Source organism: Ictidomys tridecemlineatus, chromosome 3, assembly GCF_052094955.1.
Source record: "Ictidomys tridecemlineatus isolate mIctTri1 chromosome 3, mIctTri1.hap1, whole genome shotgun sequence".
Classification (NCBI taxonomy): domain Eukaryota; kingdom Metazoa; phylum Chordata; class Mammalia; order Rodentia; family Sciuridae; genus Ictidomys; species Ictidomys tridecemlineatus.
In genome coordinates, this window is record NC_135479.1 from 19,965,015 (window position 1) to 19,980,899 (window position 15,885).

Here is a 15,885-nt window from a genome sequence, read left to right on the forward strand (position 1 = left end):
TCTTATTTATTTATTTTATGTGGTGCTGAGGATCAGAACCCAGTGCCTCACACATGTTAGGCAAGCACACTTCCACTGAGCCACAATCCCAGCCACTCCTTTTTAAATTTTGAGACAGGGTCTCAATAGACTGCTAAGGCTGGCCTGGAAGTCCTGATCCTTCTGTCTTAGCCTCTCAAATGGCTGGGATTACAGGTATGTGCCACTGCACCATCAGGCATAGTTTAAACATTTCAAAAGTAAAACCTCTTTTTTTTTCTCAGATAATCTCTTCCCAAATCAGGCATGGTGGTGCACACTTGTAATCCGAGCAACTCCTGGCTGAGGAAAGAGTCTCACAAGTTTGAGGCCATCCTTAGCAATTTAGCATGACCCTTTCTCAAAACTAAAAATAAATAAATATTTAAAAGGGGGCTAGGGGGGCTGGGGTTGTGGCTCAGTGGCGGAGCGCTTGCCTCGCACATGATGAGGTACTGAGTTCGATCCTCAGCACCACATGAAAATGAATAAACAAAATAAAGATATTACATCCATCTATAACTAAAAAAATATTTTTCAAAAAAGGGAGGCTAGGGATATAGATTGGTGGTAGAGTATCCCTGCATTCAAGTTCCCAGTACCATACACCAAAAAAAAAAAAAAAAAAAAAGAAAAGAAAAAAGATAGTCATTTCCCCATTTTAATTAGTCTTATTCTGGAGCTGGTAAATATTAACTGATCTATTTTATAATCACTTATATCTGATACCATTGTTTGGGAATCCTTCTACTTCTTGCTTATCTTTTTTATTCCCTGAGATTATTAGTCACCTGAAGGACAGATTATGCTTCTATTTCTTTCATATGCCCTTGTTTATAATAACAAGTGGTTATTAAGTAGCCACTGTGTGTGTTTGTGTGTGTGTGGGTGTGTGTGTGTGTGTGTTTTGTTTTTTATTTTCTGGTACCAAGGATTGAACCCAAAGGTACTTAATCACTGAGCTGTATCCCCAACTCCTTTTATTTTTTATTTTGAGACAAGATCTTGCTAAAGTAACATGGTCTCCCTAAATTGCTGAGGCTGGCTTTGAACTTGAAGTCCTCCTGCCTCAGACCCTGGAGTTGATGGGATTTCCAGGTATGTACCACCACACCTCAAAAGCAGCCACTCTTAACCACTTGTAAACACCACAGGGCTTAGAGCATGAATTATCTGAATAGCTCAGTTGCCTCTTTCAATTTGAGCCCATGAAAAAACATTCAAATTTTCTTTCAAGTCATATGATAGATTCAGGAACAGAGTCTGTACTGATGGTTCTTTCACACCAATCAGGGCCCCTGGGATTCATAGAAAAATGTGTCTTTTGGACATATGAGTCATTCCACCAACGCACAGCTGGACTCTCACCCACAAAGCACAATGGAAATGTGGAAATCTGAGTGAAGTACAAGGAATCTATATCTGAACCAGAGTTCACACTCTTCCTGTTCTGTTACACTGTGAAATGGAAACACTGTTTCCTGGGAAAAGGGCCAAATTCCACAAATGAAATAGTTTTGCTTTAAATGTGCACAGCTGCTAAACACTGACTGTGCTTATGCAGAGTGGTTTGTTTTGAAGATCTGGTATTGATTCCAGATAGAAAGTTGAGCTGGGCTTGTAACTCAGTGGTAGAATGTGTAAAGTCCTTGGTTCAATCCCTAGTACTTCAGGGGCAGGGGGTGGGGTGGGGGATGGTGGTCAGAGAGTTGATCTGTTCTACCAAATAGAAAGTTGCAAGGAAGGGGACTCCTCTTACCTACAACAGAATAGGTGTAACAGAATCAGTCTTGGAAGCTGGGCACGTCTGTCAGTGGCAGAGAGACTGCCAAGATTGTGTAAGGCACTGGATTTTACAGCCAGCACTGCACAAAAAAACTCAGTCTGGAACACAAATTCTTGACTGGTTCAAGTGAAAGAAAGGGAATAGGGTCATGAACTTTTCTTGCCAACAACTGTTCTGACTTGTCCCTTCACTGATAAGATCATATTTCATCCTTAGAACATCTTTTGTATGCGCATATATCTATATATCTATGTATATTTTTATGGGAAGCTTATAATATAGACAAAAGTAGAGAGAACAATACAATGTGTACCTATAACCTTGCTTCAACTGTGATCGACTTATGGCCAAATTTGTTTTATCATATTCCATCTTCTTCCCCCAGAACTATTTTCAAATTGTTGATGGAATATATAATCTATAAATACTTCAATTTACATTTCTAAAATAGAAGGATAATTTTATTTTTAAAATTACTTTTTCTTACAGGGGAGGTACCAGGAATTAAACTTAGGGGCACTCAACAACTGAGCCGCATCCCCAGCCCTATTTTGTATTTTATTTTTTTTTCTTTTTTTTTTTTTCTTTTTTTTTTTTTTTTTAGAGAGAGTGAGAGACAGAGGGGGACAGAGAGAGAGAATTTTAACATTTATTTATTTTTTCTTAGTTCTTGGCGGACACAACATCCTTGTTGGTATGTGGTGCTGCTGAGGATCGAACCCGGGCCGCACGCATGCCAGGCAAGCGCGCTACCACTTGAGCCACATCCCCAGCCCCTTATTTTGTATTTTATTTAGAGTCAGGGTCTCACTGAGTTGCTTAGGCCTCACTGTTGCTAAGGCTGGCTTGGAACTCTTGATCCTCCTGCCTCAGCCTCCTGAGCTGCTGGGATTACAAGCATGTGCCACAGAACCTGACTAAAATTTTACTATTTTTTGAGACTCAAGTCTCGCTACATTGCTTTGAACTACCGGGCTCAAGCAATTCTCCTGCTTTAGTCTACTGAGTAGCACCAAGCTCCACGATTTTTTTGGAGGGAATACCTGTGATTGAACTCAGGAGCACTTGACCACTGAGCCACATCCCCAACCAGACAGGGTCTCGCTGAGTTGCTTAGCTCCTTGCCTTGGCTGAGGCTGACTTTAAACTCAAGATCCTCCTGACTCAGCCTCTCGAACCACTGGGATTACAGGTGTGCACCTCCACGCCAGGCCCATGATGTTTTTAAAAAACAAAACATACCCACAATGCTGCTCTCATATCTCGCCCCACCCAGTACTGGGGATCAAATCTAGGGCTTCACATATACTAGGCAAGCACTCTTATCACTGAGCTACATCCCCAGCCCTTTTTTATTTTGAGACAGAAACTTACTAAATTGCCCCTGTTGGGGCTCAGGCTATAGCTCAATGGCAGAGGGGGTGCCTGACACATGTGAGGACCTGAGTTCAATCCTCAGCACCACATAAAAATAAACTTTAAAAATAAAGGTATTGCGTCCATTTACAACTAAATTTTTTTAAATATTTATTTCTTTTAGTTATATACAATACCTTTGTTTTATTTATTTATTTATTTGTTTATTTATTTATTTATTTTATGTGGTGCTGAAGATCGAACCCAGAGCCTCGAATGCGCTAGGCAAGCATTGTATGGCTGAGCCACAATCCCAGCCCCATAAAAGAATTTAAAAAATAAAAATAAAAAAAAATTGCCCAGGCTGGCCTCAAACCGAGCAGCTAGTATTATAGGCAGGCAATACCACACCCAGCTGCCTATGTATCAACCCCCTACCCTCCCCCTACCAAGGATTAAGCCTGTTTGTTTAACTATTGAGATAAATCTCCAGCCCTTTTTATTCTGAGTCAGGGTCTAGCTGAATTGCTTGGGCCTCACTAAATTGATGAGGCTGGCCTTGAACTTCCAATCCTCTTGTGTCGGCCTCCCCAGCCACTGGGATTACAGATGTGCGCCACTTTTTTTTTTTTTTTTTTAATTTTTATATATGACAGTGGAATGCATTACAATTCTTATCACACATATAGAGCACAATTTTTCATATCTCTCTATCACACTTCTTTTTAATAGAGGAATTTATGCTCAATATTACAAGTAAGCAAATGAATTGTTTTCACTTCAAATTCCACTTATCTGTTTATCATAGGAGGAGTAAGTCTACTAGGAAAATTTTTCAATAAAAAGCAACCATATACAACAAGGAAATAACAAAGTTGAATTTCTTTTAAATATTGGGGCTAGGAATATGACTCAGTGGTAGAGCACTTGCCTAGTTTGTGTGATGGCCTGAGTTTAATCCCAGCAACACACAGAGGGAAAAAAAAAAATGTTTACGAAGCTCAGCGATAGAGAACATGCTTAGCATGCATGAGGCCCTGAATTAGATCCCCAGCACTACAAAAATAAATTATTTATTGTTTTGCAATTTAAACTTCATTAATTCATTTTCTAAAATGATTGACATTGAATCAAGTTTCCATTTATTTACTCCACCTCTTTGAGTATATCAAAGGTCATATACAATCTTGTAAGAACATATATCTTGTGATATATGATCACACAGTAGAGTCTCTTACTGTGTAATTCATTGATTTCAAGACATAATTCTAATTGAATGCCTTTTAAATATATCTAATTGTGCTAAGTAGTAGATAGGTCGCAAAGAAGTCCTATCCTATAGGAGCTTAGTTCAAAGAGCAAACATACATACAGAAAAACGTAATAACAAATGCCAGCGATGTCAAGGAGGTTGATGCTTATAGAATATCTTTGGAACAGGATCCCTCAGAGAAATTGGAATAGCAGAAATTTAATGTAAAAGAACAGGATAAGGGGCTGGGATGTGGCTCAAGCGGTAGCGCGCTCGCCTAGCATGCGTGTGGCCCGGGTTCGATCCTCAGCAGTACCACATACCAACAAAGATGTTGTGTCCGCCGAGAACTAAGAAAAAATAAATAAATGTTAAAATTCTCTTTCTCTCTCTCTCTCTCTGTCCCCCTCTCTCACTCTCTCTTTAAAAAAAAAAAAGAACAGGATAAGTTAATAATAATAATAATCAATATGTATTAAGAAGTAGGTGTCAGGCAAAACTTGGCACTTGACCACTGAGCCACATCCCCATCCAGAGAGTCTCATTGAGTTGCTTAGCTTCTTGCCTTGGCTGAGTCTAAAGACTCATACATTTCTGCTCTATTGAGTAAGTAAGGTAAAGCCCCAGAAGGATTTTTCATTGAGAGAAAACAATGATCCAAGTCACATTTTCCGAAGATTGACTGGCAGTGCTGCATATGAAGGATGAATTGGAGGGAAGAGGTTAGAGACACAGAGAGAGACAAACTAGGAAAGTCCAGGAACAATGTAGGCATTAATAGGGAACAACAGGACAGAGAGATGGCCACAGGAATGGGAATGACTGGAGAACAATAATGGGGGCAGGACGGCAGGATTTGAGATTTAACTTGGCTTAGGAAGTAAGGAAGAGAAAACAGTTAATGATAACTCCAAAGTTGGAATTTGTGGTAATTTGAGAGGATGATGATGTCATTAACATAAATAAGAAAGGGAGTCTGGTTTTGGAGGAAAGATATTTAGTTTATATGTGTTGAGTTGTAGTGATGTAGGGTAGCCTATGAGGGCCATAAGGAGTGGGAAAGGAGAACGTGGCAACTGGGAGATTGGTTAGAACCCAAAGCTGAATGCTAAAAATACAAAAATGTTGGGTGTTTATTAAGAGACTAAAATTCTGCTTTAGCACTATTTTTCTTTTTTTGGGGGGGGGGCTTTATTTTTATTTATTTATAGGCGGTGCTGAGAATCAAACCCAGTGTCTCATACATGCTAGGCAAGCTTTCTACCACTGAACCACAATCCCAGCCTTCCTGCTTTAACACTATTGACAATAGCATCTATTCTGATGAGCTGATGTCCTGTGCCACTTGGCTTTAAATATATTTTTTTTATTGGTTGTTCAAAACATTACAAAGCTCTTGACATATCATATTTCATACATTAGATTCAAGTGGATTATGAACTCCTATTTTTACCCCAAATACAGATTGCAGAATCACATCGGTTACACATCCACATTTTTACATAATGCCATCTTAGTAACTGTTGTATTCTGCTACCTTTCCTATCCTCTACTATCCCCCCTCCCCTCCCCTCCCATCTTCTCTCTCTACCCCATCTACTGTAATTCATTTCTCTCCTTGTTTATTTTCCCATTCCCCTCACAACCTCTTATATGTAATTTTGTATAACAATGAGGGTCTCCCTCCATTTCCATGCAATTTCCCTTTTCTCTCCCTTTCCCTCCAGCTTTAAATATTAATATCTCTGTGGGGAGTGTGGCTCAGTGGTAGAGCACTTGCCTTGAATGTATGAGGCACTGGGTTCAATCCTCAGCATCACATAAAAATAAATAATTAAAATAAAGATATATATATATATATATATATATTAAAAAAAGATTTCAGAGTCTCCAAAAAATTAATATCTCCTTATTGTAGGGCCAGAGATACCTATTTAATTCATTAAGTTTTTGTAGTATTGGGGATTGAACCCAGGGCCTCTTTACCACCAAGCTACATCTCTAGCCCTATTTTGGTTGACTTTTATGTTGGTGTGACCAAAATACCAGACAAGAGCAACTTAGAGGAGGGAAAGTTTATTTGGGCCTCAAGGTTTCAGAGATCTCAGTCCACAGACAGTCGACTCCATAGCTCTGGGCCCAAGGTTAGCCAGCACATCATGTTGGAAGGCTCAAGAGAGGAAGGCTGCTCTCTCATGGCAGGCAGAGAGAACAGGAGGATGGGCCACAGGGAAGATTCACTCCTCCAGGGCAGAACTCCAGTGACCCACCTTCAGCCACTCCACACCTGCCCATAGTTACTACCCAGTTAGTTCATTCAAACTAGAATGGACCAATTAGGTCACAGCTCTCATAATCTAATCATTTCACTCAAAACACTCCTGCATTAATACAAATGCTTTCAGAAGAACACCTCACATCCAAACCATAACAAGCCCTTTTTGTTTTCTAGTTTGAGAGAAGGTCTCAATAAATTGCCCAGGCTGGCCTACAACTTGCAATCCCTCTACCTCCCCAGTTACTGGGATTACAGTCATGTGCCTCATACCTGGCTGTTTTATTTTATTTTATTTTTTGTGGTATTGAGGATTGAGCCCAGGGGTGCTTTACCACTATATCTCCATCCCTTTTTAAAATTTTGAGGGAGAGACTCACTAAATTGTCTAGACTGACTTCAAAATTACGATCCTCCTACCTTGGCCTTCAAATGGGATTACAGTGCATACCACCACACCCAGCAGAGATACCTACTTTATTTATTTAATTATTAATTTTTGGTATCAGGGATTGAACCAAGGGGGCTTAACCACTGAATCACATCCACAGCTCTTTTTATCTTTTGAGATAGAGTCTAAGTTGCTTAGGGCCTTACTAAGTAGCTAAGGCTGCCTTTGAACTCATGATCCTCCTGCCTCAGCCTCCTGAGCTGCTGGAATTACAGGCATGCATCACCATGCCAGCCAAGATATCTATTTTAGCATCAGAGTAAAGAGGATGCCAGAAGAGAAGATGAAAAGGAAACAGAGAAGGTGATGGAAACAAGATCAAAGGGCTGGAGACAGAACCTACCTTAAATTAAGAAAACAGCATAAAGCTGAGTACAGAGGCACTCCTCTGTAATCCCAGGTACTTGGGAGGCTGAGGCAAGAGAATCACAAGTTTAAGTTCAGCCTGGGCAATTTAGCAAGACCCTGTCTCAAAATAAAAATAATAATAATAATAAGTAATAATAGGGGCTAGGGTTGTGGCTCAGTGATAGAATGCACTTGCCTAGCACATGAGAGACGCTGGGTTCCATCCTCAGCACCACATAAAAATACATAAATAAAATATAGGTATTGTGTCCAACTACAATTAGAAAATATTTAAAAAATGATAATAAAATGGCCTGGGGATGTTATATCCCTAGTACCACACAAGGTTCAATCCCTAGTACCACACAAAAAAGAAAAGAAGAACTGCATGCATGAAACAACATTTATTTATTTATTTAGTAAGTACTGGAGATTGAACTCAGATCAGAGATGCTTTCATACTAAGCCACATCCACAGTGCTTTTTATTTTTTAATTTGAGACAGGCTCTTACTAAGTTGGTTAGGGCCTTGTTAAATTGCTGAAGCTGGCCACAAACTTGCAATCCTCCTGGAATTACAGGCATGTGCCACAGTGCCCACTTTTTAAATTTTTTGAAACTTTGAGACAAGGTCTTGCTAAATTGCCTACTCTAGCCTTGAACTTGTGATCCTCCTGCTTTAGCTTCTCAAGTTGCTGGTAGTCAGGCATGGTACCGCACCCCTGTGATTCCAGAGGTTCAGGAAGATCACAAGTTCAAAACCAGCGTCAGTCAAGGCGAGACATTAAGCAACTCAGTGAGACCCTGTCTCTAAATAAAATACAAAATAGGGCTGGAGATGTGGCTCGGTGGTCGAGTGCCCCTGAGTTCAATCTCTGTACAAAAAAAAAAAAAAAAAATTGCTGGGGCTGGGGATGTGGCTCAAGCGGTAGAGCGCTAGCCTAGCGTTCGGCCCAGGTTCGATCCTCAGCACCACATACAAAGATGTGTGTCTGCTGAAAACTGAAAAATAAATATTGAAATTCTCTCTCTCTTAAAAAAAAATTGCTGCATTTACAGGCAAGTACCACCACACTCAGCCGGAGTTATTCTGAATAGCTGAAATGGAAACGACTCAAATGTCCACCAATTTATGAATGAATAAACACAATGTGGCATAATTGTACAATGGAATACTATTAGCCATAAAGAGGGATGAAGTTTTGATACCTGCTATGACCTGTAGCATGAAAACACTGTGCTAGCTGGGCAAGGTGACACACGCCTGTGATCCCAGCGGCTGGGGAGGTTGAGGCAGAAAGATTGAGAGTACAAAGCCAGCCTCAGCAATGGTGAGGTGCTAAGCAACTCAGTGAGATCCTGTCTCTAAATAAAACACAGCAGAGGGCTGGAGATGTGGCTCAGTGGTGGAGTGCCCCTGAGTTCAATCTCTGGTACCCCACCAGCCCCCGCCAAAAAAAAAAAAAAAAGAAAAGAAAACATTGTGCAAAGTAAAAGAGACCAGATACAACAGGCCACTGGAATTTTATGATTCCACCTATATGAAATGTTTGGAATAGGAAAATCTGTAGAGATAGAATAGATTATGCAATATTTAAATAAATTAGAGCCAGGTACAGTGGTTCATGCCTGTAATCCCAGTGGCTCCAGAGGCTGAGGCAGGAGGATTGCAAATTCAAAGCCAGCCTCAACAATCTAGTGATACCCTAAACAACTTAGTGAGACCCCATCTCAAAACAAAAAATAAAATAGGCTAGGAATGTGGCTCAGTGGTTAAGCACCTCTGGGTTCAATCACTGGTACACATACATACATACCCCCCCCCCAAAAAAAAGGATATAATTGGTGGAATATATATTTTCTTAATGATTTTTTTTTTGGTTTTTGTATTCCTTTTGAGTCAGGATGTTCCTTAGTATGGTCTTCAACTCCTGGGCTCAAATGATTCTCCTGCCTCAGCCTCCCAAGTCTCGTTACCACAGGTGCAAGCCACTGCACTTGGCTCTTAGGGACTTTTAAGTACCCTTGTAGCAGAGAAGAAGCCACCTTTTCAGATGAACTATAGAAGTTTCAGGACTGAATTGCAGGCAATTGACCACAGCAGCTGTGGAAGATGATAAAGACTGAACAGAAGAGAAAACAGGGTGATCCAACTTGAGCAGACAGGAGGGTAAAACTCATGAAGACTTGAAGTTTTAGCTGGCATGGTGACAGTTGCCTGTAAATCCAGAGACTGGGAGGTTGAGCCAGGAGGATAGTAAATTCAGTATGGACAATTCATCAAGACCCTGTCTCAAAATAAGAAAAGGAGGGCTGGGGTGGTAGGTATGTTGGTAGAACCTTTGTACGAGGCACTGGGTTCAATCCTTAGCACCACAGTAAAAACAAATAAAATAAAGGTATAATGTCTGTCTACAACTAAATATATATTTAAAAAAAAAGAAAGAAAGAAAGAAGGGGGTTTTGTAGCTCAGTGAAAAAGCACCTCTGAATTCAATCCCCAGTTCTTAAAAAAAAAAAAAAAAAAAAGACTGGAGTTTGTGGATCCCCTGCCAGTGCTGGGGACTAAATCCAGGGGCTCTCTACGACTGAGCTGCAGCTCCAGCCTTTTCTTTCTTTTTAAAAAATATTTATTTTGGGGGGGCTGGGAATGTGGCTCAAGTGGTAGCACGCTTGCGTGGCATGCGCGTAAGGCCCTGGGTTCAATTCTCAGCACCACATAAAAATAAAAATAAAAATAAAATAAAGATATTGTGTCTACCTAAAACTAAAAAAATAAATAAATAAAAATATTTTTAAAAAATATTTATTTTTTAGTTGTAGGAGGATACAATACCTTTATTTATTTTTATGTGGTGCTGAGGATTGAACCCAGTGCCTCACACGTGCTAGGTAAGCGCTCTACCTCTAAGCCACAACCCAGCCCCCTCCAGCCCTTTCTTTTATATACTTTTTTAATTTTTTGGTACCAAAATTGAACCCAGGAGCCGGGCACAGTGGTGCATGCCTATAATCCCAGAGGCTCAGGAGGCTGAGATGGGAGGATAATGAGTTCAAAGCCAGCCCCAGCAAAAGCAAGGCGCTAAGCAACTCAGTGAGACCTTGTCTCTTAATAAAATACAAAACAGGGGGCTGGTGATATGGCTCAAGCGGTAGCGCACTAGCCTGGCATGCGTGCGGCCCAGGTTCGATCCTCAACACCACATACCAACAAAGATGTTGTGTCCGCCCAGAACTAAAAAATAAATATTAAAAAAATTCTCTCTCACTCTCTCTTTAAAAAAAAAAAAATACAAAACAGGGCTGGAGATGTGGCTTAGTGGTCAAGTGCCCTAAGTGCAATCCCCAGTACCAACCAATCAATCAATCAATAAAACTGAACCCAGAGGCACTTAACTACAGAGTCACGTTGCAGACATTTTTTTTTTTTTTAATGGTACTGGGGATTGAACCTCTGCTTAACCTCTGAGCCACATCTCCAGTCATTTTTTTGTATTTTATTTAGAGACAGAGTTTGAACTTGCCATTTTCTTACCTCAGCCTCCCAAACTGCTGGGATCATGCCCTGCTATCCTCAGCCATTTATTTATTTATTTATTTATTTATTTATTTATTTATTTAGTACTGGGGATTGAATCTAGGGGTGCTTTACCACTGAGCTATATTCCCAGTCCTTTTTATTTTTGAAACAAGTACTCACTAAATTGCTGAGGATGGCCTTGGACTTGCAATACTCCTGCCTCAGCTTTCTGAGTTGCTGGGATTATAGGCCTATACCACTGTGCCTGGCTTATGTTTTTGTTTTTAGGATAAAAAGATTATGTGCATATAGAGAAAAGCTTTTTTTTTTTTTTTCCCCTCAGTACTGGTGATTGAATGCAAAGGTGGCACATGTTAGCCAAGCACTTTACCATTGGGCCACTTTCCCAGCCCAAGACAAGAAAAGGTTTGATGTTGTTTCTAACATGTTTCCTTGATATTTTCTGTTAACCTGAATTACTGCTTCCCTGACACTTAAACTCCCACCCCATAGCAAATGCATTATTGAGCCACTTGGCCAGCATCAAATTATGCTTAAATTAGCACTTAATAAACAATTTTGATCATTTTCTGGTATAGAAAAGTTGCCCAATATATTAAGGCTTAAAGAGAAGATGAAAGAATTTTTGTTTTTATTTGTTGTTGTTGTTGTTTTAAATTTTGTTTTAGTTGTTGATGGATTTTTATTTTATTTATTATTTTTTTTAATATTTATTTTTTAGTTTTCGGCAGACACAATATCTTTGTTTGTATGTGGTGCTGAGGATCCAACCCGGGCCGCATGCATGCCAGGCAAGCGTGCTACCGCTTGAGCCACATCCCCAGCCCGGATTTTTATTTTATTTATTGATATGCGGTGCTGAGAATTGAACCCAGTGCACACATGCTAGGCAAGCACTCTATCACTGAGCCACGAGCCCAGCCCATGAAAGAATTTTTGAGAAAGAGAAATATACAAATAGTATAGGCACCTTTTGGATATAGCAGAGAGACAAGAATAGTGCCTATACCGCTGGCAAAAAAACATGTCACTGCTGTTTGTGGCAGCTGGGAGCCAGCTGCTGAGGATTGGTCTTGGTTTTTCTGATGTGAGGACCCATCATCCATCCCAACTGTTTATTACTAACAAAACACACCATCTCCCTGGGAGCTCTCCCAGAACAGATCCCAAACTAACTGGAACATATCACACTTTTTACTGATTCCCTTAAATGTAAACCAACAAGACTGAGATAAGACTAAGGGAGAACAAGATAAGAGGAGATGAGCGAGGCCTGGCACTTTCTCGAGGCCTGGCACTTTCTCGCACCCCATGTTGTTACTGATGTTGGGGAGGTGTCTTCCTTTACACCTGGAGACCCTCCCCCACCCTAGGAACCCTTCCCCACTCCCTTAGGAGTAGTGACCACCTTCCCTAACATTCCACATTGCATTAGAAACTACCTATGTTTCCCTTGCTACACTGTGAGCTTTTCAATGGAAGGGACTGGACTTTATTCATCCTTATTGAGTCCCTAGCCAGGAGCTGGCTCACGGCAAGTAATCACACTTTATTAAACAAATGCCTGGATGGAAGATTATGATAGAGCACTGTGAGATTCTAGCTGCTGACTTGCATCCTGGTGAGGGTTTTTTTTTTTTTTTTTTTTGTGTGTGTGTGTGTGTGTGTGTGTGTGTTTGTTTTTTTCCCTGGGCCAAAGGAGTTTGCTTTTAATCTCACTATGCCATAATTTATGGACTCTTTCTCAGTGGCAGAAAGTACACAATGAAACAGTGTGCCTCTCAGCAAATAGAGTGAGCAACGGAAAATTGGAGCAAAGGATCAACCCGGAATGCAAGCAATGGCATGCTAACTGCAATTAATTACAAATAAAGAGAAACTGCTTGTTTTCAATGTAATGGCGTGAAATGCTCTGGAAAGGATTATTCTGTTTCATGTCGGTCTGCGCTAGTAAACCTAGTGCACGAGGAGGCTCAGGATGCCCCCTGTTGGATTTAGCTGATATTTGGTAAGAAGAGGTATAGTGAGAGAAAGATGGATGCAGACATTTCTTCAACATAGCTATGCAAGGGTAGGGCCCTTTCACACACACACACACACACACACACACACACACACACACACACACACACACAAATGTTGTTAAGGAGGCATTAAATGAGTCAAAGGTATAGTCATTAGACTATCCCTGGAACATAAGTTGACTCATCCACAATACTGACATTCCTTTTTGAAGAATTAGAATAGAAATGCTTTCCTGACAGGAAAGCCAGAATGGTATGAACTTATTAACTTTTAGCAAGCATGTAAACACACAAGCACACACACACACACACACACACACACACAGAATCAACCACTAAAATATCTCTTTGGGGGCTGGGGTTGTGGCTCAGTAGTAGAGCGCTTGTCTAGCATGTGTGAGGTACTGGGTTCTATCCTCAGCATCACATAAAAATAAATAAAATAAAGGCATTAAAAAAAAGTTTAAAAAATACCTCCCCACTCCAGGGAGGTTTGACTTGTAATCTGTGAATGTCCATTTATAGGAAACTAGTTAAATAACTATAGTACATCCATCCATTGGAAAAAAGGCAATTCTACATGGAATAATCTCTAACGTATTAATAGCTAAGATATATGAGTAACTGAAAAAAAAAGTGAAGAAATTTTCTATAAAAGATTCCACAAGAAAATGGTAACAATGGTTTCCTAGGGAAGAAATAAACAAGTTGCTGGAGTGGGAGTAGAAATAAAACTTCATGATGTATTTCTTCCTGTCCTATATGCAATTGTATCTTGCAAATCACCTGTTAAATAATCTAATCAATATAGGAACATTAGAAAGGTTCAATAAAGCCCTCTGTGTCACTCTTTCCTCAAAGTTTTATCAGTCCACAATAGAAGGAATTTAAATTGTGATAGTACACTTCTCTTAAAAAATTTTTTTGAGAACAAAATAACAAGATCAATTAGAGTAATAGAAAGAAAGCAGAGCTCCCAAAAGAAAAGGGGTCCCTCAAATTGAGGGATACCCCATTTCTCTTAAATTCTTTTTTTTTTAAGAGAGAGGAGAGAGAGAGAGAGAGAATTTTTAATATTTATTTTTTAGTTCTCGGCGGACACAACATCTTTGTTGGTATGTGGTGCTGAGGATCGAACCCGGGCCGCACGCATGCCAGGCAAGCGCGCTACTGCTTGAGCCACATCCCCAGCCCTCTATTAAGTTTTTGTTTTTGTTTTTTTTTTAATATTTATTCCTAAGTTTTAGGTGGACACAATATCTTTATTTTACATTTATATGGTGCTGAGGATTGAACCCAGTGCTATACCACCTCTCTGTACTTGAACTTCACATGAGAAAGCCACTTGTTGCTGAGGAAACAATTGTTGAAGTGTTGAGGAAAGTATTTTACTCAGTAGTTTTTTAAATACTATCCCAGACACAGAGCTCCTTTCTGGGATTGGGGTGTTCTCTGACTAGATTGATGACCCCTAGGGTCCCCACAAAGCAGTTTTTCACTCTTCCTAATGATAATGGATGCCAGGCTAGGAGTGACCTTTTGCTGAGTCCATTATCCATCCAGCTGGAGAAACCCAAGCCTGGTTTCCTAAGCAGGGAAAAGGTTTTCAGCATTTCTGTGGAAAAGGGAGCTGAAGCCATTCCAGGGATTCAGTGTGATCAGGCTGTGCTGAAGGGCCAGAAGCAGCAGGAGGGCAGCCTCTATCTGGACCTTCTTGCTAAGGACCTTTCTTGGGCCTCTTTAGAACTACCTGCTCCTTTCTCCCAGCATGGATGAAACTAGGCTTCAGTTAATCCTCAGGCCAGCAGATTGAGGGGAGTGCCCATGGTTGCCGGTTTCCCAGTCCTAATAAAGGATTCAGAGTGCTAAGGCATAGAGAACAAGGGAGCAGGAGTCTAGAGACCAGGGTTCAAGGGCTAATGACAAGGATGGAGGTATGGCTCAGTGATAGAGTGCTTCCCTAGCATCCTTAAAGCCCTGTTCCATTCCAGACCACACAAACATACACTCACTCTCTCACACACACACCAAACAAACAACAACAACAAACACCTCTACCAATTGCTAATGCAAACTTGCAAAGAGATCTCTACTAAGGCACCTCTCTTCTCTTGGCTCTCTTTTTTCCTATGGGAGGTGGGAATAGATTATCACCCCCAATTACTTACTGGGTCTCTGGGATCTAGAGAAATCAATTGACTTCTAGATCTTGCTCTCTGAGGTTGGTGTCAGCTAGATCTCTGGCAGAGAGGGACATAGGGGAAGGTGATTTTGGTGAGAGGTAAAAGGCTTTAAAAGACTTTCCTGTTTTATTGCTCTCTGTGTGTGTATGTTTTCCTGGGAATCAAATCCAGGGCCTTACACATGGTAGGCAAGTGCTCCATCGCTAAGCTATACCTCTAGTCTTTTATTGTCCATCTTAATCCTATACTACTAGGACAATTCTAAGAATCTAGGGGAGTTCTGCAGGACTTCCACTACTATGGAGACCTTTAGTTCTCTCTTCCCTCTTTTTGAAAGGGCAAGGATCCTTTCACTCTTAAAAACTAGGTACAGGGGCTGGGGTGGTGGCTCAGTGGTAGAACGATCGCCTAGCATGTGTAAGGCCCTGGGTGAGGCACTGGGTTTGATTCTCAACACCAAATATAAATAAATAAAATAAAGGTCTATCGACAACTAAATATGTATAAACTAGGGTTGGGGTTGTGGTTCAGCGGGTGAGCGCTCGCCCACCACGGGCGAGGCCCTGGACTTGATCCTCCGCTCCACATAAAAATAAATAAATTAATTGAAGATATTGTATCCAACTACAACTAAAAAATAAATTTTAAAAA